Source organism: Lepidochelys kempii, chromosome 7, assembly GCF_965140285.1.
Source record: "Lepidochelys kempii isolate rLepKem1 chromosome 7, rLepKem1.hap1, whole genome shotgun sequence".
NCBI lineage: Eukaryota > Metazoa > Chordata > Testudines > Cheloniidae > Lepidochelys > Lepidochelys kempii.
The window spans coordinates 68,357,677-68,379,863 of NC_136386.1; the positions used below are offsets into that span (position 1 = coordinate 68,357,677).

Genomic DNA, 22,187 nt, shown 5'->3' on the forward strand with positions numbered 1-22,187 from the left:
AAACTTCTTGGATGATGCATGCTTCAAAGAATTTGTTACCCAAAAGATAACTCTGTAGTTAAAGCCCTGTATGGTGGAGGAGGAGAGAAAGCAGGGACAAAATGCTATGTACTACTTGTATACATAGAACATAGCTAAAAGCAGATGTTAAGTCTAAGATCAATTTTAAAATCAGATACATCATCTGTCAGGGGTCTCCTATACGGCCTGGACTCTGTGATCTAATATGTTTCTTCTTCCTCTGCTTGCTCTTAGTTTCTCTCTGTAAATTGTCTCTACTACAGTATTTGTAACTGAATGAAGAGGACACATGTCAGCGATCTTAGTTTCTTTGTCTTTTTGTAAATTAAAACTATAGTTCTGGCAAAACAAACAAATAAAATGCTGTTGAATGAAAGTACTTTTCAGTTGATGGTCAAAAGAGGGGTCGGGGGAAAGAGGGTGCGTTTTGTTTTGGTTTTGGTTCTTGAATTGTTCATGCATACCAAGTTTCTCAGCTGAAGATTCTTGGTAAGAAGGTAAACTTGGTAAGAAGGAGGATAAATTATGTTCCGGTGAACTCAATAATTTCCCCCTGCACTAAAGAAGAAGGATGAAATGGGATAGGTTAGAAATTCGACCACTGCTCACTTGGCAGAGGGTCAATATGTGGCATTGTTGACTCAGATACGGGGTTGATGGTCAAAGGGAGGGGCCTAACAACATAATAAAACCAGAAACTATGAATGTTGTTTGAAATTCCTATTTTTAACAAAATTCTGTCTGTCGAATCTGACAGTCTCACGTGGATTGAGGCATAAGGTAACATACCATCTTTGCTATCGAGTACTTGCACTACCTCTTTAATACATGTATCTATCCTTGGATACATAGCACATTCTCACACGATGTCATTATGGCACAGCTGATCGCACCCTTGCCTCTAGGCTGCAAGGTCAAGGGGTCAAATCCCATTTGAATGACAATGCTGAAAATCGGATTTCCAAATTTGCTGAGCATAGTAAAATTGAAGGCAGAAGAAAATAATGAGGAACAGCATAATCAGATAAGCAGATTTGGTTCATTTAGTTATTTGTGACAATGGATGGCAAATGTCTTTCAGTGTCGACAAATATTAAAGAATTAGCTTATAAACAAAGAACTAAACCAGGCAATTTGTATTAAATGACACATGTAACCAGCATAAAGATAATGAAAAGGATCTGGGGACTTTTTTTTTTTTTAAAAAGAATTAAAAACCCTCAGCCCTGTATCCAGTTGAGGTTTTAGAAGGCAGCACCTGCCCCTCTGGAGTTTTAATACAGCAAAAATAGCAATGCATAAAGTGTGGAGACTGGAAACTACATGGGGTGTACTGTGTGTAGCAGTGATCACGATCCTTGTTTGTCTGGTTTGAGGCCTCGTTAGGGAACACAGACACAGCTGATATTGCTGGTTGATTCCTAGACTTTAGGTTAGAAGGCACCATTGTGATCATCTAGTCTGACCTCCTGCATATTGCAGGCCACAGAACCTCACCCACACCTGAAATAGACCCCTAACCTCTGGCTGAGTTGCTGAAGTCCTCAAATCATGGTTTAAAGATTTCTTTAGAGACTCCACCATCTACACTAGTTTAAACCTGCAAGTGACCTGTGCCCCCAGGGGCTCTGCCAAGCAGACCACAAGGTAAAGTCCTTCTTGACCCCAAATATGGCAATCAGTTAGACCCTGAATATGTGGGCAAGACCCAGGAAAGAATTCTCTGTAGTAACTCAGAGCCCTCCCCACCTAGTGTCCCGTCTCCAGGAGTTGGGGATTTTTGCGACTGACAAGAATTAGAGTGTCCTTGTTGATTGTTTTAGACCAACTTTCAATTAGAGCTTCTTTGGGTGGGGGACCTTGATTTGGAAGTGCTGCCATGGTGTTTCATGGACATCATTGTTCAAGTGCCTCATGCTTCCATATTTCTCTGAAGGCAAGAAATGGAGGGGAAACAGGTGCATCATGGATGTCCTTTGTTGTGGTGCATCATGGGAAACACAGTCTGGCCAGGGAGCCTGGCCCACAGGAGAGAATGGAGGCGAGATGTGGCAGGGATGGACAGCATTTGGTTAGTTTGCTCCTTAGTCTCCCACAAATCATGGAATAGTACTGTGAGCTATTACTTATCCTTCTGGGCATCCCACATGTAAGGGTTCTTGTTGTCTCCTCCTGTTCATTTAAGTGATGCAACTTCAGGGGTTTAATGTCATCAGTGTACTAATGATTTTTTTCCCCTTTAGCCCAAATTCTGCAGTCTCATCACCCTTCCAGTGTCTGCCCAAGATAGGAATCTGGATGAGAAGGAACATGGCTAAGAGTTAACTTATATAAGTTGGGAGTCATATTCACTGACAGGAGAAGTGTTTTCTGATTTGGGAGGGCTAGTACAATCGCCCTTCTCCTAAGAAGCCATCTGTGGGGTCCCAATGGATAAAATGGATTCAAATGAGCAAGCATGTTGGTTTGGATGGCTTTTCACATTTTCTTTAGTGTGTTTCCACTCTGAAAGTGACACAAATGGAATTACTTCAGATTTGTACAACTCTCGCTAAAAGCAGAGTGTATTTAAATGATAAGCTGTTAATTAGAGTTGGTCAATTTTTATGTTTTGTTTGAAATTACTCTGCCAAAAATTAAATCAAAAGCTTGCTATTTATCATAAACAAATTTTGCAGAAAAAAAGTTTAATTTTAAAACATTTAGATTTTTTTCAAAGAAAAACTGAAATGTTTGCAGTAAAAAAAAGTTTTTGTTTTCAGTTAAACAAGCCCTAACAACTTTTTTTTTGTTTTTACCAAATTTGTTCTTTAAAAACTGAAAGTTTCAGAGGGTTTTTTATGTTTCCTTGGGAAATTTCAACTAAACAAACCATTTTTAAAAAAAAATGCCCAGGAAAATTATTGGCATTTTTCAAATAGCCCAATGGCAAGATAAGAAAGTGGGACTGAGAGGCACACAAGCTTTTTGCTTTAATTATTTTAAGTACAAGTAACTTTAATTCTGGCATTTCCTAACTTTTGAGTTCTGGTCTTTGCAACCTTAAACATCTCTCTCAATGTTTGTTATGCATATATAATTTGCTTAAGAGTCTGTCAAGCAGAATTATCGAGCTTATATCAGAGTTGAAAAAATAAGGAGGGATATACAGTAGTATTCTTATTTAAAATACAGCATTTAGTTTAACATCTGTCTGGCTGACAGCCGTGCATGGTAGGGGATCAGGAATGGTCATACATATGCCATATTTTTATACATCAAGGATCCTCATAGTAACCAAAAGTTAAATACAAATGGCAGCTAGAAAGGAGTGAATCCCATTGTAGGTATCCCCATTAGGGCTGTCTATTAATCGCAGTTAACTCACGGTTAACTCAAAAAAACTAATCACAATTTAAAAAATGTATCGCGATTAATCATCTTGTTAAACAATATAATACCAATTGAAATTTATTAAATATTTTGGGTGTTTTTCTACATTTTCATATATATTGATTTCTGTTACAACACAGAATACAAAGTGTACAGTGCTCACTTTATATTATTTTTATTACAAATGTTAGCACTGTAAAAATGATAAACAAAAGAAATAGTATTTTTCAATTAACCTCATACAAGTACTATAGTAAAATCTCTTTATCCTGAAAGTGTAACTAATAAATGCAGTTTTTTGTTGCATAACTGCTCTCAAAAACAAAACAATGTAAAACTTTAGAGCCTAAAAGTCCACTCAGTCCGATTTCTTATTCATCCAATCGCTAAGACAAACAAGTTTGTTTACATTTACAGGAGATGCTTCTTCCTGCTGCTTATCTACAGTGTCACCTGAAAGTGAGAACAGGTGCATGGCACTTTTGTAGTCGTCACTGCAAGGTATTTACATGCCAGATATGCTAAACATTTGTATGCCTCTTCATGCTTCGGCCACCATTCCAGAGGAAATGCTTCCATGCTGACGATGCTCATTAAAAAAGAATGCTTTAATTAAATTTGTGATTGAACTCCTTGGGGGAGAATTTTATGTCTTTGGCTCTGTTTTACCCGCATTCTGCCATATATTTCATGATATAGCAGTTTCAGATGATGACCCAGGTTCATTTTAAGAACACTTTCACAGTAGATTTGACAAAATGCAATGTAAGATTTCTAAAAATAGCTACAGCACTCAACCCAAGGTTTTAGAATCTGAAGTGCCTTCCAAAATCTGAGAGGGACGAGGTGTGGCGCATGCTTTCAGAAGTCTGAAAAGAATAACACTCAGATGCAGAAACTATAGAACCTGAACCACCAAAAAAGAAAATCAACCTTCTGCTGGTGGCATCTGACTCAGATAATGAAAATGAACATGCGTCGGTCCACTCTGCTTTTGATTTTTATCGAGCAGAACCCATCATCAGCATGGATGCATGTCCTATGGAATGGTGGTTGAAGATGAAGGGATATATGAATCTTTGGCGCATCTGGCACATAAATATCTTGCGACGCCGGGTACAACAGTGCCATGCGAATGTCTTTTCTCACTTTCAGGTGACATTGTAAACAAGAAGAGGGCAGCATTATCTCCTGTAAATTTAACCAAATTTGGTTGTCTGAGCAATTGGCTGAAGTCGGACTGAGTGGACTTCTAAAGTTTTACATTGTTTTATTTTTCAATGCAGTTATTTTTTGTACATAATTCTACATTTGTAAGTTCAACTTTCATGATAAAGAGATGGTACTACAACACTTGTATGAGGTGAATTGAAAAATATGATTTCTTTTGTTTTTTACAGTGCAAATATTCGTAATAAAAATGTATATAAAGTAGGCACTATGCACTTTGTATTCTGTGTTGTAATTGAAATCAATATATTTGAAAATGGAGAAAACATCCAAAAATATTTAAATAAATGGTATTCTATTATTGTTTAACAACACGATTAATTGAGATTAATTTTTTAATCGTGCGATTAATCACGATTAATTTTTAATCGCTTGACAGCCCTAATCCCCATTATACGTAACATTTTATATACTGCTGCATAATGCAGAATTAAAACGCTATCAGAAGAAATGGGATGAAGTAGTGAAGAATGAATTAAATGTTCAGAGGTTAAGATAAATCCTGAAATTGTGAATGTTTACTTGAATCTTACCCAAATGTGCTTGACTCTGTAGAAGTGGGCTGGAGAACCTGTGAGAGCAGGTTTTCTTAAGTGAGATTGTGTACATCTTTTGAGCATGATTTTGAAAGTGCTGAGCACCTAAGCTTAAACCAACTTTTTATAAAACCTGTCAGCTTTAATAAAATGTAGCTGTTCAGTTTGGGGTGAAGGTGCAAATCAGCTCTTACTTAATCCAAATTGGATCGCTCATCCCTAATTTCAAATGCATTTGAACCTAAAGATTGCTTTAGTCAAACTGTGCCCATCTGAAAATAGAGATTGCTCTCATCAAAGCAAGCTATGTTTAACATTTAATTGTAAGTATTGTATGGACGTTTTGCATGATGATGATGATGATACATGACTTTCATTCCCATGAAATGGCCTAGACTGAGGTTAGATTTTATCTTTGGCGGGGACTAGATATTGTTTAAGGACATTCTGAAACTAAGTCCTGCCCTGGAAGAATCACGTGGGAAGGTAAAATAGGCAAGATGTGATGTCCTTTTTCTTTTTCTTCTAAAAGTAATGTCTATGTACAACTTGTCTTGGGGTTACAAATGCCTTACGATGGCACACGTGCACTGAATTCTACTTGTTGGTATCATTTAGTTCTTGTATGAAGTACCATACAATAAGATGGCAATGATATTGACCATGTTCAATGCATAGCGCTTCCTAATGATGCTTGAGTTTCATTTCCATAAGTAGTCACTTGAATCCGTGATTTGTTTGTAATTTGATTAAATAAAATGTGAAAGGAGGAATACAGTATGTGATGCAGAATGGAGGAATGGAATATGGCCCTCATTCTAGGCAAGCCCATGTACAGGAGAGTAGCTGCAATGAAGCAGAGATCTTCCTTATAGATGTCACCTTGGTCTGATCTCTCCAGAGCACTGGAACACAGATGTGCAAAATGTAGGGGTTTTGTTTACCTGTAGCCCCTGATATTTGAATTGATGTTTTGGATTCACATAAACCCAAAACTCTAAGTGTAAATTTGAGCAAAGTAGCTGATTTTATTAGGGTTTGAGTTGCAACTTTATGAAATGTCCACAATTTCTGAAATACATTTATGGTAGAAATCTATCTCCACACAGGTTATGAACTATGGCAAAACTTTTGGAACACTAGCCTGGGTTTCACATTGGTAACTAAATCATAAACTAGGTGAGATTTAATCTGGTTTTAAGTTTCATTATGAACATTTCATTCTGCTTTAGTTTAGTGGCTCTGGGGCAGTTAAAGTATTTTGCTACCTATCACCTATATGGGATGCCATTTTTATGCCATCTTCCCATATGTTTACTGTCCCTTGGATAGCACAACCTCCAAACAGGATGCAGCCGCTTCGGAAATGCTGAGAGTCTGAAACTGCCTGTAATAACATTATAACTCTGGAAACCCTTCCTTCCAGAGGTGGCACAGCCAAAAGTAACATCGAACATGAGTTAGTGGCTGGCTCCCCAAGCTCCTATCAGAAATGGTTCCACAGCAAAACTCTGGCTGCAAACACTCCAAACTTTGGATCGAGAATCCTACTTTTCTGTCTTTTGCAACTGGCTGAACCAGAACTCCAGATCTGAACAAACTCTCAATTAAGGGAAGTTTCCACTGAAATCCAAACATGGCAGTTTTGGGCCATCCCTAATAATTGTATACAAAGGTGATGGGCACTCCAGAAATACCATAGAGGCACAGGATGCCATCGTGATAGCATTTCTTTACAGAGCAACACAACTTATTTTAACCTTGTTCTACAGTAACTTACTATCCTTCCAGCTCCCACCAGCAAATAATATACCCAAATGACCAATAAACTGGGTGGAGCTAAATGGCATTTAAAGTGAACACTCACTCTTCTCTAAAAATGGAACAATGCCAGATGTGAACTCTCCGAGAACAAAAGCAGACAACCTCCCATTAGCTTACAAGTCTCAGAATTTGGGTCACGCCAATGGTGCATTTTTTTTGGTGAATAATGCATGTTGCAAGAATGAAGCTTCAAAAAATAAAAAAGACACTCTGTTCTGTTCTAAAGGCAGCTCCTTGCACATGTGCTGAGTCTGCATTGGCTTCCTGCAGTCTGACTCCTGTAATTAGAACAACTGGGTGGACTAGTTAATTATATTAAACCTACTGGTTCACAAGTCTGGAACATCAGCTTTATGGAGGATTTAATTCACTGGGGATGGGACAGCACAATACAAAGGTTTGCATGCATGACTGATGTAACTTGATTTTTTTTCCCCTCTTGTTGCCAAGTTACAAAAAAGTGTTATCTCACTGGATTGTCTACCTTTAAATAGACTAAATTCCCAGCCAAAAGGAGCCATGCTGATTAAAAACTGATCATATACTGATGTCTCTTGGGGGAAAAAAATTATGAATAAGATACTTTTTATTCTAGACATTGGCCCAACATGGTCAAATATAGCTCTTCAGTCCCTGGAGACCATGGCATATGCCACCATAGCAAGTGGCTGAGTTTGAGTGCAATAAATAACTACTAATTTATAATTAAACAGCATGAGTATTAAGTCTTTAAAAGCAGTATCATGGTGATCTATCAACCAAACTGTATCTTGGATTGTTTTCTTCTCTGGCCCCATTGAATTAAGAAAGGTGAAATGGCTGTGAAAATCCCTGGCATTTATGAATTTAACTGCCTGTAAGCCCCGCAAGTGATAAAGAATTACCTTAAAGTATAGTTTTGATACACACTGAACGTTTTACAGGAAAATCTGATTCCAATAGAAGATACAGTATAATTCCTGCTGAAATATCAAACATATTTTTTGTTTTGCCTGTTCTTGAAGATGGGTACAAAAGGACATTTAAATCACAATTAATTTTGTGATTGCTTTGTACTAGTATGGCATTTGTATGGCCATACTAGTAGGTACAGAAGGGTCTATTAACATCTTTTCCTTAGTGGAGAAAGCTAGAGTTGATTCCAAAAATATATACATTATGTCAAGAATCTATAGGTCTTACTGGCTACCCAAATACTGTATGGTAATCAGCTTTAACTGCTGTTTTGTCAGCATCTTAGACGCAACCAATGTAGGACCTGTGGTCATGTCTGTACAGAGACTCTTTCATATTAACAATTGTAGGGAAGTTCTCTTGTTTTAAATGCTTTTTTAAAAAAAAACAAAAAACCTCAGGTAAAAGTCAAATCCTAGCAGGTCTGACTAAACAGAGTATATGAGGCAATGCTGTATATAATACCTTTTAATGGGTGATAAATAAGAGTACATCCAGTCACAAATGAAAGAAGATATTCCACAGAACAGGTAAGAGAAATTAGTGCAAAAGAAGTGTCTTCAGTACAGTTAACCCATAAAGGATCCGAGCGTAAGATTATGGGATTCTGTGTTGTGATACCAGCTAGTCTGCTGTTCTGTTTATGACATGAAAGAAGCATAATGCAGGATTAATTTAATGGTGCCACTTTTTAGAAGTAACCCAGTTGGTAAATGGGGCATTTGGCTTGCTGGGGATGAGGATACACAGGCTAGATGAAAGCTTCAATTAGAGAGCAAAAATGAAGAAGTATGAGCAGCAGTAAAATTACATGCCTCCTCAGAAAATGGAAGAAGGGAATTTCTCCAGGAATTTAAGAATCGGGGGGGGGGGGGGATTTTGTCCTAGCCAAAAACAAATAAGTAAAACTCTCCTCCATGCTGCATTTTTTTGATCAACAGCAAAGAAATGTATTGACAAAATTTGTATGCACGCCTACACACACAGAGTACAGTGCTCAGCAGACTTGTTCTGGTGGTTTTAGTAAGTACTAGAGTTTTAAAAATGACTTAAAAATGAATATAATCTATTTGCATTCAGAAGGCTTGCTGGGGAAAACATGCCAGGGAGATGTTTGGACTATGGAATTTCAACTCATTAAAGTGATGAAACAAATGTTGTGTGGATGAATCTGCAAGGAGTCCATAACAGAATCCTGACACACTAGATTCCCAGAAGTCGAGTACAAAAGCCTGCCTGATCATTTAGAAACATTGAGATGCTTCTCATGTGCGCTGGGGCAGGTGGTGGTGTTATAAAAGTTGCATTAAGGAGGAAAATGCACTTTAAATGCTGTATTTCCACCGGCTTTCTATTCAGTGAATGCAGCTTAGAATGGCATACTCAGGGTTAACACCAGGAAGGCACGCTGGTGGCATGTATTGCCAGGTGTTAAAACACCCACTGAATTAGCTCCAGTCCCAGCCTCTGTACAGAGCTTGGCACCTCTTCAAACTCAGCGGTATAATATCATAAAAGCCGTGTTAATCTCTTACCTTGATCAGATCCAGTGTAGCTTTTTGGTTGTTCTCCGTCCACTACCAGAAAAAGAGAAATTAATGCCAGATCCCAGTGAGTCATCCTAAATGACAGAGTAGGCTCACTCTTTGCACAGGCTGCTTGCTGCCTCTGCTGTGTGACAGCTGCCGGCTGGCTTTGGAACAAGAGTGTCCCATTCTGCTGCCTACTGCAGGGGGAGTTTGAGGAGAGAGAGAGAGAGAGAGTAAAATAGGAGGGTGAGAGAGAAAGTAAAAGAGAGAAAAAGACAGACAGGAATATACCATGTAGATGTTCTCTCCCCCACTCTGCTTGGTGCACAGACATATGAGGTGCTGTTTAAAAGTTACTTTTTAATATGTGATGCAGCCTCTGATTTAAAAACCTCCCCAGTTTTGCCCTTTAAAAAAAATCTATGCACAGAGCAACTTCTGAATGTTTCAGTGATTCCAGTTTCTGTGTGTGTCAATGGAATGATTTAGATGCTATACAAAGAGTATGTCAAGCAGCAGCAGATCTGACTTGTGTATGTGTGAAAGGTGGCGTGTAACTGAAGCTTTTGGCTGTTGTATAAAGTCCCTGCATTCATAGGGTGGCAGACTAGTGGAGGTGCTGTGATGATTCTGGGATCCAAAGAGTGGGCAAAAAGAAATCATTACATAATCACAAGCCATGCTGGAGGGGGGGTCCCAGGATCACATATGTAAAAATTCTGCCTTCAAATGGAAGTGAAGGTTGGGATGATTTCCCAGCCTCTGCTTGTGTGCCTGGATATTGCTAAATCATCAATTCCAGAGATGTGACTTATCCTTGGGGATCATAAAAATACCTTCAAGGAGCAAATATTTTGCCTTTGGGATAGACCAGATTGCACCAAATGGCAAGTATTTTCCTAGGGAAGGATATGCTTAGACACTACTCACAGCTACCTTTCAAAATACAAATAGAACATTGTATTCTACTGTCAAACTCCGTTTGTTTTTTTTTCAGAAAGAAGAATAAATATTTCCAGGGCGGCTTAATGGAAGTTTGTGGTTACGGAGAGAGTGGTTCTATCATTGGGCAGAGGGAGTGACGGAGGGGTAGAAATGAATGGGTTCCCACTGCATGTGCTGCTGTCACACGCTAAGTGGGAAAGATGGGGGGTGGGGAGGTGGGGGGCTTTGTTGAAAATACTGGCAGTACATCCCTGCTGATGACCTGGGAGTGTTACCATTCACTGTGTGTTGCTGCTAGAGCTAGGCGAACCTCACTATGTTTAGAAATACCCTATTTTTATCCAGTAGGGTGACCAGATAGAAAGTGTGAAAAATCGGGATTGTGTGGGGGTAATATATAAGGGGAAAAAACAAATATTGGGACTGTCCCTATAAAATCAGGACATCTGGTCACCTTATTATCCAACCCTCTTGGATCTGAAAAATCATGTGGTATTGCATATCTGATGGTACTTGGGACAGGTCACTAAAAAGATAAGAATATAAGAGCGGCCAGACTGGGTCAGACCAAAGGTCCATCTAGCCCAGTATCCCGTCTTCCGACAGTGGCCAGTGCCAGGTGCCTCAGAGGGAATGAACAGAACATGAAATCATCAACTGATCCGTCCCCTGTGGCCCATTCCCTGCTTCTGGCAAACAGAGGCTAGGGACACCACCCCTGCCTATCCTGGCTAATAACCATAGATGGATCTATCCTCCATGAACTTATCTAGTTCTTTTTTGAACCCCATTATAGTCCTGTCCTTCACAACATCATCTAGCAAAGAGTTCCACAGACTGACTGTGCATTGTGTGCAAAAATACTTCCTTTTGTTTGTTTTAAACCTGTTGCCTGTTAAAGTCATTTGGTGACCCCTAGTTCTTGTGTTATGAGAAGGAGTAAATAATTCTTCTTTATTTAATTTCTCCACACCTGTCAGGATTTTATAGACCTCTATCATATCCCCCCTTAGTCGTCTCTTTTCTAAGGTGAAAAGTCCCAGTCTTATTAATCTCTTCTCAGATGGAAGCTGTTCGATACCCCTAATTAATTTTGTTGCCTTTTTCTGAACCTTTTCCAATTCCAGTATATCTTTTTTGAGACCGGGCGACCACATCTGCACGAAGTATTCAAGATGTGGGTGTACCATGAATTTATATAGAGGGCAATATGTTTGCTGTCTTATTATCTGTCCCTTTCTTAATGATTCCCAACATTCACTTTTTTGACTGCCACTGCACACTGAGTGGATGTTTTCAGAGAACTATCCACAATGACTTCAGGATCTCTTTCTTGAGTGGTAACAGCTAATTTAGACCCCATCATTTTATATGTATAGTTCGGATTTTGTTTTCCAAAGTGCATTACTTTGTATTTATCAACAGTGAATTTCATCTGCCATTTTGTTGCCCAATCACCCAGTTTTGAGAGATCCTTTTGTAGCTCTTCACAGTCTGCCTGGGACTTAACTATCTTGAGTAGTTTTGGATCATCTGCAAATTCTGTTTACCCATTTTTCTAGATCACTTATGAATATGTTGAATAAGACTGGTCCCAGTACAGAGCCCTGGGGAACACCACTATTTACCTCTCTCCATTCTGAAAATTGATCATTTATTCCTACCCTTTGTTTCCTATCTTTAACCAGTCCATAAGAGGACCTTCCATGACAGCTTACCTTGCTTAAGAGCCTTTGGTGAGGGACCTTTTCAAAAGCTTTCTAAAAATCTAAGTACACTATATCTCCTGGATCCCCCTTGTCCACATGCTTGTTGACCCCCTCAAAGAATTCTAGTAGATTGGTGAGGCATGATTTCCCTTTACAAAAACCATGTTGACTCGTCCCCAACAAATTATGTTCATCTATGTCTGACAATTTTGTTCTTTACTATAGTGCCAGGATCACCTCTGGAGCCCTTTTAAAAATTGGCATCACATTAGCTATCCTCTAATCATTTGGTACAGAAGCTGATTTAAATGTAGTTTTTCAATTTCACATTTGAGTTCCCTTAGAACTCTTGGGTGAATACCATCTGGTCCTGGTGACTTATTACTGTTTAGTTTATCAATTTGTTCCAAAACCTCCTCTAATGACACCTCAATCTGGGACAGTTCCTCAGATTTGTCACCTAAAAAGAATGGCTCAGGATTAGGAATCTCCCTCACATCCTCAGCCATGAATACTGATGCAAAAAATTCATTTAGTTTCTCCACAATGGCCTTATCGTCCTTGAGTGCTCCTTTAGCATCTCGATCGTCCAGTAGCCCCACTGATTATCAGGCTTCCTGCTTCTGATGTACTTAAAACATTTTTTTTTGCTATTACTTTTTCAGTCTTTGCCTAACTGTTCTTCAAATTCTTTTTTTGGCCTTCCTAATGATATTTTTACACTTCATTTGCCAGAGTTTACACTCCTTTCTATTTTCCTCATTAGGATTTAACCTCCACTTTTTTAAAGCATGCCTTTTTGCCTTTTGCTTCTTTTACTTTGTTGTTTAGCCACGGTGGCATTTTTTTTGGTTCTCTTACTATGTTTCTTAATTTGGGGTATATGTTTAAGTTGAGCCTCTATTATGGCGTCTTTAAAAAGTTTCCATGCAGCTTGCAGGGATTTCAGTTTTTGTGCTGTACCTTTTAATTTCTGTTTAACTAACTTCCTCATTTTTGAGTAGTCCCCCTTTCTGAAATTAAATACTACAGTGTTGGGCTGCTGTGGTGTTTTCCCTGCCACAAAAATGTTAAATTTAATTATGTTATGGTCACTATTACGAAGTGGTCCAGCTATATTCACCTCTTGGACCAGATCCTGTGCTCCACTTGTGACAAATTCAAGAATTGCCTCTCCTCTTGCTCTCCAGGACTAGCTGCTCCAAGAAGCAGTCATTTAAGGTGTCAAGAAACTTTATCTCTGCATCCCATCCTGAAGTGACATGTACCCAGTCAATACGGGGATAGTTGAAATCCCCCATTATTATTGAGTTTTTTATTTTAATAGCCTCTCAAATTTCCCTGAGTATTTCACAGTCACTATCACCATCCTGGTCAGGTGGTCGGTAATATATCCCTTGTGATATATTCTTATTATAGCATGGAATTACTGTCCATAGATATTCTATGGAACAGTTTGGTTCATTTAAGATTTTTACTGAGTTTGATTCTATGCTTTCTTTCACATATAGGGCCACTCCCCCACCAGCATGATCTGTTCTTTCCTTCCGATACAGTAATACCAGGGTACAAAATATATCCCAATGATTATCCTCATTCCACCATGTTTCTGTGATGCCTATTATATCAATATCTTCATTTAATATGAGCCACTTTAGTTTACCCATATTATTATCTAAACTTCTTGCATATGTATATAGGCACTTTAAAAACTTGTCACTTTTTAGCTGTCAGCCATTACATGATGTAATTGAATGGGACTTTTTTGTTTCATTTGACTGTTTCTCATCAGATCCTACCCATATTTTATCATCTTCCATTCTCTCCTCCGTACCAAGACATATAGTCTCTATTAATAGCTCCTCCCCAAGGGATGTCTCTGTCCGAACCACATTTCCTCAGCACCTGTCGGCTCTCCCCCAGTGCTTAATTTAAAAACTGCTCTACGACCTTTTTAATTTTAAGTACCAGCAATCTGGTTCCATTTTGGTTTAGGTGGAGCCCATCCTTCCTGTATAGGTCCCCCCTTTCCCAAAAGTTTCCCCAGTTCCTAATAAATCTACACCCCTCTTCCCTACACCGTCGTCTCATCCACACATTGAGACCCTGCAGTTCTGCCTGTCTAACTGGCTGTGTGCATGGAACTGGAAGCATTTCAGAGAATACTACGATGGAGGTCCTCAATCTCTTGCCTAGTAGCTTAAATTTGGCCTCCCAGATAGTCTTAACCATGATTAACTGGCACTTTTACTTCTATTCTTGGCCCAGACCTGCCAGTGTAAATGTGCACCAAAAAGAAAATGAAGGGGGTTAGATAGAAGAATTGAAGTTAACCCATACATACACAGCCATACATTCTTGGAAAAATGAGATTTTGTATTGTAAGGGCATTGGCAAAGGTATCTGCTAGTGTCAGCCTGCAAGAATGAGAGGTGAGGTCTCTACATCTTTTTAAAAATGATTACTTTTATTACATGCATAATTTGTGACTTCACTAAATTTAGTAAGGATTTAGTAGGTTGACCATTCCTATTGCAATAAGAGAGTGCTCTATAACCCCAAAATGTCTTATGAAAGAGTCTTTTAGACTCATTGCTGTGTGGCAATGAAAACAAATAAGAACAAAAATCATAGTGCCGCTATTGTTATGAACTCCCTGTAAAGAGCAATATCCAGTGCAAAGGAGTCCCCAGTCCTGTGAGTTGTTGGAATCATCTTTGCAATATATATTTTCCATTCGAAGTAGTATAATGCTGGGATGTCAGGGTGGTGGGCTTCTGGTGGTTTGATACAGTGTTTAATGCTGTGTGACACCCAGATTAGAGTTCAAATATCAGTCTAATAATCTGAATCTCCAAATTTACTCTGAAATGGGGCTATTTAAAAATTGCACCAGCTAAATATCCATTATGTCTGCTTCCTGTGTTTATTCAATGTCGTATCTGCTCCCTTTAATGAAAAAAAAACGTTTTTATTGCTCTTTACTCCATTAGCTCTGCAGAATCACACATGGCTAGAGGAAATGAGGTGTGATAGAATCTCTTTCCTCTTGTGCATCATCAGTAGAATTGTGCACTAAATTCCAGTCAGTTGAAACAAGACCCAGTTGCATCATATCTGAAAGCCCAGTTTGGCCTTCGGAATATTTATTGCTGGTGACATAGGTTCTTTTCCATTTCACACATCTTGACTTTCAGACCGCAGGTAGTTTACTAGAGCTGGCGTTAAGAAAAAACATTGTGTAAACTGAGCATATGTGACTTGGTGTCACTGAGACACACCAAACGTAGAATGCCACGGTGACATTTTTGTGAGAGGTCAAGTAGACCTTCATTTTAAAAATCAGAAGGACACAATCTAACCAAGTGTCTTTTAGTGCAGTAAAAACAATGAGGAGTCCTTTTAGCACCTTAGAGACTAACACATTTATTTGGGCATAAGCTTTTGTGGGCTAAAACCCACTTCATTAGATGCGTGGAGTGAAAAATACAAGAAAGCAGTATAACTATTACAGCCCATGAAAAGATGGGAGTTGCCTTACGAAGTGTGTGTGCGGGGGAGTCAGTGCTAACCAGGCTAATTCAATTAAGGTGGAAGTGGCCTATTCTCAACAGTTGACAAGAAGGAATATCAACTGGAATATCAAGAAGTTGAATATCAACTGGAATAGAACTGGAATTAATTTGCAAACTGGACACCATGAAATTAGGCCTGAATAAAGACTGGGAGTGGATGGTCACTACAAAAGTAATTTTCCTCTTTTGATATTCACTCCTCCTTTGAACCTGCTTTGTTTTGGTCACAGACGTGGGACCACATTCATGATGCTTTTGGACCACTTTCCCTATTTCTAAGAGGCTACCAGATCTTGTTCATACTGTTTGTTTTTTGGGTAACTAAGTTTAGTTACATTTTTAAATAAACATGTATTTATTTGTTTTATTTCCACTTCCTTCCTTCCCACTAAATTGTCCTACTCCCAGCAAACACTTTCAGGACCACAGTACACAAATTTATAAATGGTGCAACTCCTGATCCTTATCCACTGAGCATTGTTTACTATTCTTTATGTAAGTCCTGTGGCTTCGAGCTTTAGAGGGTAAGGAGCTTTGCTCCCATCTGTTGGCAAACAAGGGGAGAAATGGCCACAGAACCGCTTCATCTGCATAAGGTATACCCAGAAGCTCCAGAGAGGAAGGAGTTCTCTGCCATCATCTGTAAGAGAAAAGTACAACTATATTTACATAATCTTTCTTTCCAGAACTCCTCCAGTTACACTTGAGGAGTCAACAGAACTGTACACAAGCCAGAAATGGTTGATAGGGGAACTGAACCGAAGGAGAGGGATTCCTATCTTGTGACAAAGAATGCATCACCAGTGACAAGGAGTCTTCTCCAGGGTCCTGTATGTTACTGATTCCCCTTCCCTAAGGATGCTGTGCTGTTGAGAGGACTTTGTGGTGAGGGATGACCCAGACTGAGGACTTAACTGTACGAGCAGTTGCAGAGAATTTTGTGATGGGAGATTATGAACAGGCAGTTCTTTGATAGGCCCAGAGGACAGTCACAGAGCTCAGTGAACTCTGGTGGGGACCCTCCTACCCAGACGCTATATAAAGCTCATGTCACTGTAGTTGCTTTATTCAGTGAAGCCTCTGGGCAAAACCAAGCAGCACTTCCCACAGGACTCACCAAATGCACCACAGGACTCTGTGACTATGCTACCCACAGACACCAACGCTTGCTTATAGGTTGTTCTCAGTGATATGTGGGGAACCAGATGCACTACTGCCAAAGTTACCATGAGAGGGAGTGTCTAATGGATCAGTCATATAGATATAATTCGCTCTGTTTTCCCAAGTTTGATGTTAGGTTTCCTTTCCCCTGAACAGAGTTTTTCTTGTTTCATAAACAGATTCGGTGCTTACAAGTGTAAGCTATTTAGTGATCCCAGAAATTCTCGGTGGGGGCTGGAGCTGATGATGTTTTAGTTTTAACAGGGACCACTACCTATTGTTGCAGACAACACCTTGCAGAGAAGGGTTATACTTATATATGTTTCTGCCCACACAGCTGATTTTTCTGTAATTGGAAGTTGGATCCCTACCCCAACTTTTACTGATGGAGAAGAAATTAAGCTGATGAGAGATAATCAATTGCCATCTTTTTAGAGCAATTGGAAGGGCTGTAATTGAGATTCATGCATACACCAAAAACAACACTCAGATAATTTTGTAGTACAATTCATTCCACTGTTCATGTTGATTGAACTGTCACTGTACTGCCGACTCATGTTGTTATCAACAATACATTAATATTAATATCAACATGAAAATGAAAAATGCCTTTATAACTAAGAAAGGGGCAGCTTCAGAACCTCCTCTGGGCAGCCTTATTCTTTAAATCCCTGATAGGATAATTTATTAGTTATTTGCAGGCTTCCAGCCTCCAATATCTGAAGCAAAAGGTTAATGAACAGTAGAGCCTGCACAGACTTGTTTTGGTTTTAATTTGCCTGTTGGAGGGCTGCTCCTGCTCTGGCAGAATATGCCTGTATCAGAATAGAAATACTGGGCTTGATTCTGTTCAGTTATACTTATTTAGCTGCACTGGTATCAGAAGAACTTCCTGGGTATAACAGCAACATTTGACTTGACATACCCATGTGTTGTGGCGCCAGGAGTTGGTTAAAGCTCAGCATTAGCTGGTGGCACAGTGATTAAGTTCATAAACTTCTGGCAAGAGCTGGGTTAATGTTTCCTATGGCTGGACATAAGCAGTGAGGAGTTGGTGATATCAGCATGGTCCTGTGGGTGCATTTGTCACACAAAATGTCCCTAGTATGGCATGATCAGAAGTTTCTGCTCCAGAGATGACATATGGGCTGGAATGGAAAGTGTGTTGTCAGTCAGGAATTGAAGTATTTTTGGTGGGGTTGTGTGTGAAGGCCTATAGGACACCCTGCCTGGCTGTAGTTGGTATATTATCAATTTCTCACTTTCATGAGCACAAAATAGTCACTGAATCAAGCAGAGCCCACACTGCTGCGCACCCTGTCACTGTATCCAACAAAAGAATTTAGATTGATGCGTAGTACCACAGTCAATCTAATCCAGGTTTCTCTAGCATCTGAGCACCTTCCAAAGAATGAATAAACCAAAATCACAATAGGCCAGTGGTCTAATTTTCTACCTACGTCCCTAGGGGCAATTGGGGCTATTGCAATTTCCCACTCCCCAATTCTTCAGTATTCTACCCCCTCCTATTCCTTCCATTTACATGCTTCCTTCTTGCCTTCAACTTTCCCCTGCAGGGAGGAAATCTCAGCTGGGGAGGGTCATGAAGCCCTGTAGACAAGGTCCTCTTTTAAATTCCTCTCTTCTTCCTTACAATTTCAGTTGAGGTGATGAGAAAGCTAAGTCAAAGAAGTAAGATTTTACACTTCATTTGGAAGGCTGTGGGATATCCGGTGGTTCTTACCATCAGTAATGAGTTCCAAAGCCTTGTGCTGGGAAAAACCTTGTCTTCCCTTCTCGTGAACTTGAGCCTTGAGGTTGAGTAATGTAGTTCTGAGTTACTTGAGTTCTGGCAAGTAATGTAGAATTCAGAGAAAACGTTGCCTGAATTGATAATGGCAAACTTAATAACATGATCTGTAGTATAGATAGAGAAGCTAGTTATTTGTAAAATACAATTCAGCAGTGCAAAACTATTACAAAAATAGCTGTATTATTCTGGTTGATCTTTCTCAATACTGAACATGAAGTCTACAGAATCACCTATGGTGCTGTCAGAATGGTTAATATGAGGTTTTAAAGAATGTTGTAGGAAAAGTAAATGTATACCTCAGTCAATATCTACTCTTGTGGTCTGTTGTCCCTCTTAATAAAGCTATTCATATGAAATACTGCATTACATTATATCAATGAAATAATAAACTCTGACCTCCCCCTGCTTGGCTTTAGACAGGAAGATAGCTACAGACTTCCCCAGCTGATTCAAACCACAATTTTCAGTTTGCGTGTACACACACACTCGTGTGTGTGTGTGTGTGTATTTAAACCAAGCTTTACCATATGAGGTCAGGTTATGAGAGAGACCTCACAAACAGAGGGATTTTTTTTTCCTCTGCAACCATTTTATTACAGGCTGTAATCTGATAAACTAAGAATGCCTTATGAGTGCTATACCAAATTGAAAAATGGAATTTCCTTCCCTTAGGAAATTCTGATATTTCTACATTTTATTTTCATTTTGGGTCAGCATGAAAAGACAAAATATCAAACCTTTTTTGCAGAATGAAAGTTGAGAAGAACTTTGAGTCAGAAACGTTGGAACATTTTGTTTTGGATCAGATTGACAGGAGTCTGTATTCACATGAAGCACTGCAGTACATCATGGCAGATGTAGTCTGACCAGGGAATCCAGCCCTTAGGCATCCAAAGTACAACTCTCAGGAGGCCGTGTGGATGCACAGGTGGATGAAGATTAATGTTAAATTGATCCAAAATGAAATAGTTTCTCTTTTCCTATGAAAAAAGTTCAATTTCGCATACATTTTCTACCCACCTTCCCTCCCCTCCCCCCCCCCCCCCCCGAAAAAAGATGACACAATTCTTAAGCAGCTCTTTTCAGAATCTGAGTGGGAAAACATCAGGTGTGTTCCAGGAAGTTCCTGTGTTGATTCAGTGAAAACTCTTCCCTTGTAATCAGGCCAGGTGACTACTCTGATGTGGTATTTGGGGATTTCTGTGGGTGAGAGCTGGAACTGTTTGCATGACTATTATGATTAAAAGGTCACATGCCTGCCCCTAATCATATGCCTTCCAGGCCACTGCATATAAAGCTTTCCAGACTTTTAGGCAGGAGTGGCCCAGGACCATGGAAGGACCAAGAACAGGGCTTGTTGTGCCTGTTGAGAAAAGGTGTCTGCAGACAAGGTCTGTACTGTGAAGCCCTGTAGACAAGATTCTGAGGGGCTGTGAGACTGTTCACGTTGTGTGGTTTTTAATCTTTGTTTCTTAGTTAATAAAGAGAACCCCTGAGAGAAGCAACTGGAACAGTACAGTTATTTGGAGTAGGATTTTTATCTTCCCCAGCTGTTGGATCACCCAGTAGCTTTACATGCATCTTCTACAAGGCTAGAGATGCAAGTCTTGCAGAAATTCCTACCTCAGTTCCTCTGGCAACTTGAATTATAAACTATATTTATCTTCATTTTCTATGTTGAAGTTTTCTGGGCTATTAAACTATTTTCATGTTCCTGCAGTTCAATAGTTGCTCTGTGCATATGTATCAGGGCTGTGCATTCAGGTTCCATAGATACCAGTATATCTTTGTATAAATAGCTGGAGTTCCCACCCTCGTATATTTAAGTGTATAGTCCAAACCACCTACTCTTGGGGTTTGCCTTTACTGTAAATACAATAATTCCCAAACTACAATCATCCTAAGGCTGGTTATTCTTAGGGTTTTCCTTCCATATTCTCTTCTTCAGATCCTAATTTCTTCAGTCTCTGAGAAAGAGAGAATCTGACCTCTTTCAGTTCAGATTGGAGCTAATTGAATTCGCCTGCTAGTATAACTTGGCAGTAATCCCACTGCACCTTCATTCAACAGGATGCCTTAGCAGTGAAGCTTTGCATTCCAACAGGAAGTTAGAATCTGCGGCTCTACTACAATCAGAATGTCTATCAGAGGGTTTTTTCCCCACAGGATTTTCTTTGGGGGAGGCAATTCAGTGTCTGAAATAACAGATCTATTTCCAGCATACAGGAATTGAACTCCAAGACCACATTATTTTTGACCCATAATTAGCTCCCTGGGTCTTTATTTATTTATTTATTTTTAAAGTAAAATCCATGGACAAACTCAAGCACTTGAAATATAAATAACATGCTGATAGGAGATCGCTAGCGGATCTGTACACTATATTACCCAATTCTGACCTGATGTGAATATGGTCCGATGTTTCTGGATGCATTTGCATTAAACACATTAAGTCATTCATATAGATAAGCAAATATCCTTGTTTTTTTCATTAATTACCTTTAACAGTAAAGGCCCCAATCCTGCAGAGAACTTTAATCTCATCTATAGTCCCATCAAAATCAGTGGAACTACTACTGTCAAGCATGTGCATAAGTGTTTGAGGGATTGAGGACAAAGTCTGTATTAGTTGCTCATGCGGGAAAAGATCAACTTACAAAACACAATAGGGCCCTTCAGTAAGAAGGATCTAACAGTGCTTGCAAATTGTTATGGAAGTCACCCCAAATAAGTGTCAACAAACATCCTGCACCACATGAACAGACATTCCTGTGCGTGCACCTCTATGTACATGATATTACATGTGTACTATATATGTACATTGTATCCCATATATTATGTACATTATGAGACTGATTATCAGAAGTACTGAGAACCCACATGTCCTTCTCCAGTCAATGGGAGCAGTCAGTGCGCTGAACCTTTCAAAATCAGGCCAATATGTATGCATTTTACTTGCACACATACTCACTCTTAAAAGTGAGATTGCAAAGTCAGGCACACCTGCTCCATCCCCTCCAACCTGTCCCAGTCCCATTGATCTAGATTACCAAGCCCCAGTCTCCTCAGGTTTCTCATCGCAACCTCAGTCTACTTGCCCAGCCAGTCATAGTCTCACCCTCTATGCTCACTGTCTGAGTCCCAATCTCTCCTTCCCCACTCCCAGTCATAGTTCTTCCTTCTAATTCCTCACCCTATCTGTCTCTGTCCCCTCCTGGTTCCCAGTCTCCCTCCCTGAGACCCTCATCGAATCTGTCTCTGCCCTCCATCTTCTTGGCTCCTTATCCCAGTGTCTTTTGCCTAGCGAGACCCAGTTCTCCCTCAGCTCCTTGTCAGACCTGTCTCTCCTGCCTTTGTCCCCCACCCCAGTTCCTTGCCCAGCCAGTCCTAGTCACCCCACCTCCTTCAACTCCTAGTTACATTTTTCTTTCCCCAGTCTGTCTCACCAGACTCCTTGTTTCAATACATTCCTTTCCCTCCCCCCACCATCCAGCTTTTGTCTCCTCTGCAATTGAATC

General features: G+C 39.6%; 1 protein-coding gene across 4 annotated transcripts in view; it reads right to left on the reverse strand.

Annotated features, from left to right (window-relative positions):
- Window positions 1-9,596, reverse strand: part of RASGEF1A (RasGEF domain family member 1A) — a 264,311-nt gene extending 254,715 nt beyond the window's left edge. For 2 of the 4 annotated variants that reach the window (XM_073353265.2, XM_073353260.2), the window contains exon 1: window positions 9,473-9,595. The gene's annotated coding sequence lies outside the window, so the exon portion shown is untranslated. Of the gene's footprint in view, window positions 1-9,472 lie in introns of all 4 variants that reach the window. The other 2 variants (XM_073353263.2, XM_073353261.2) reach the window with 2 other exon arrangements.
- Window positions 9,597-22,187: the final 12,591 nt, after the last annotated feature.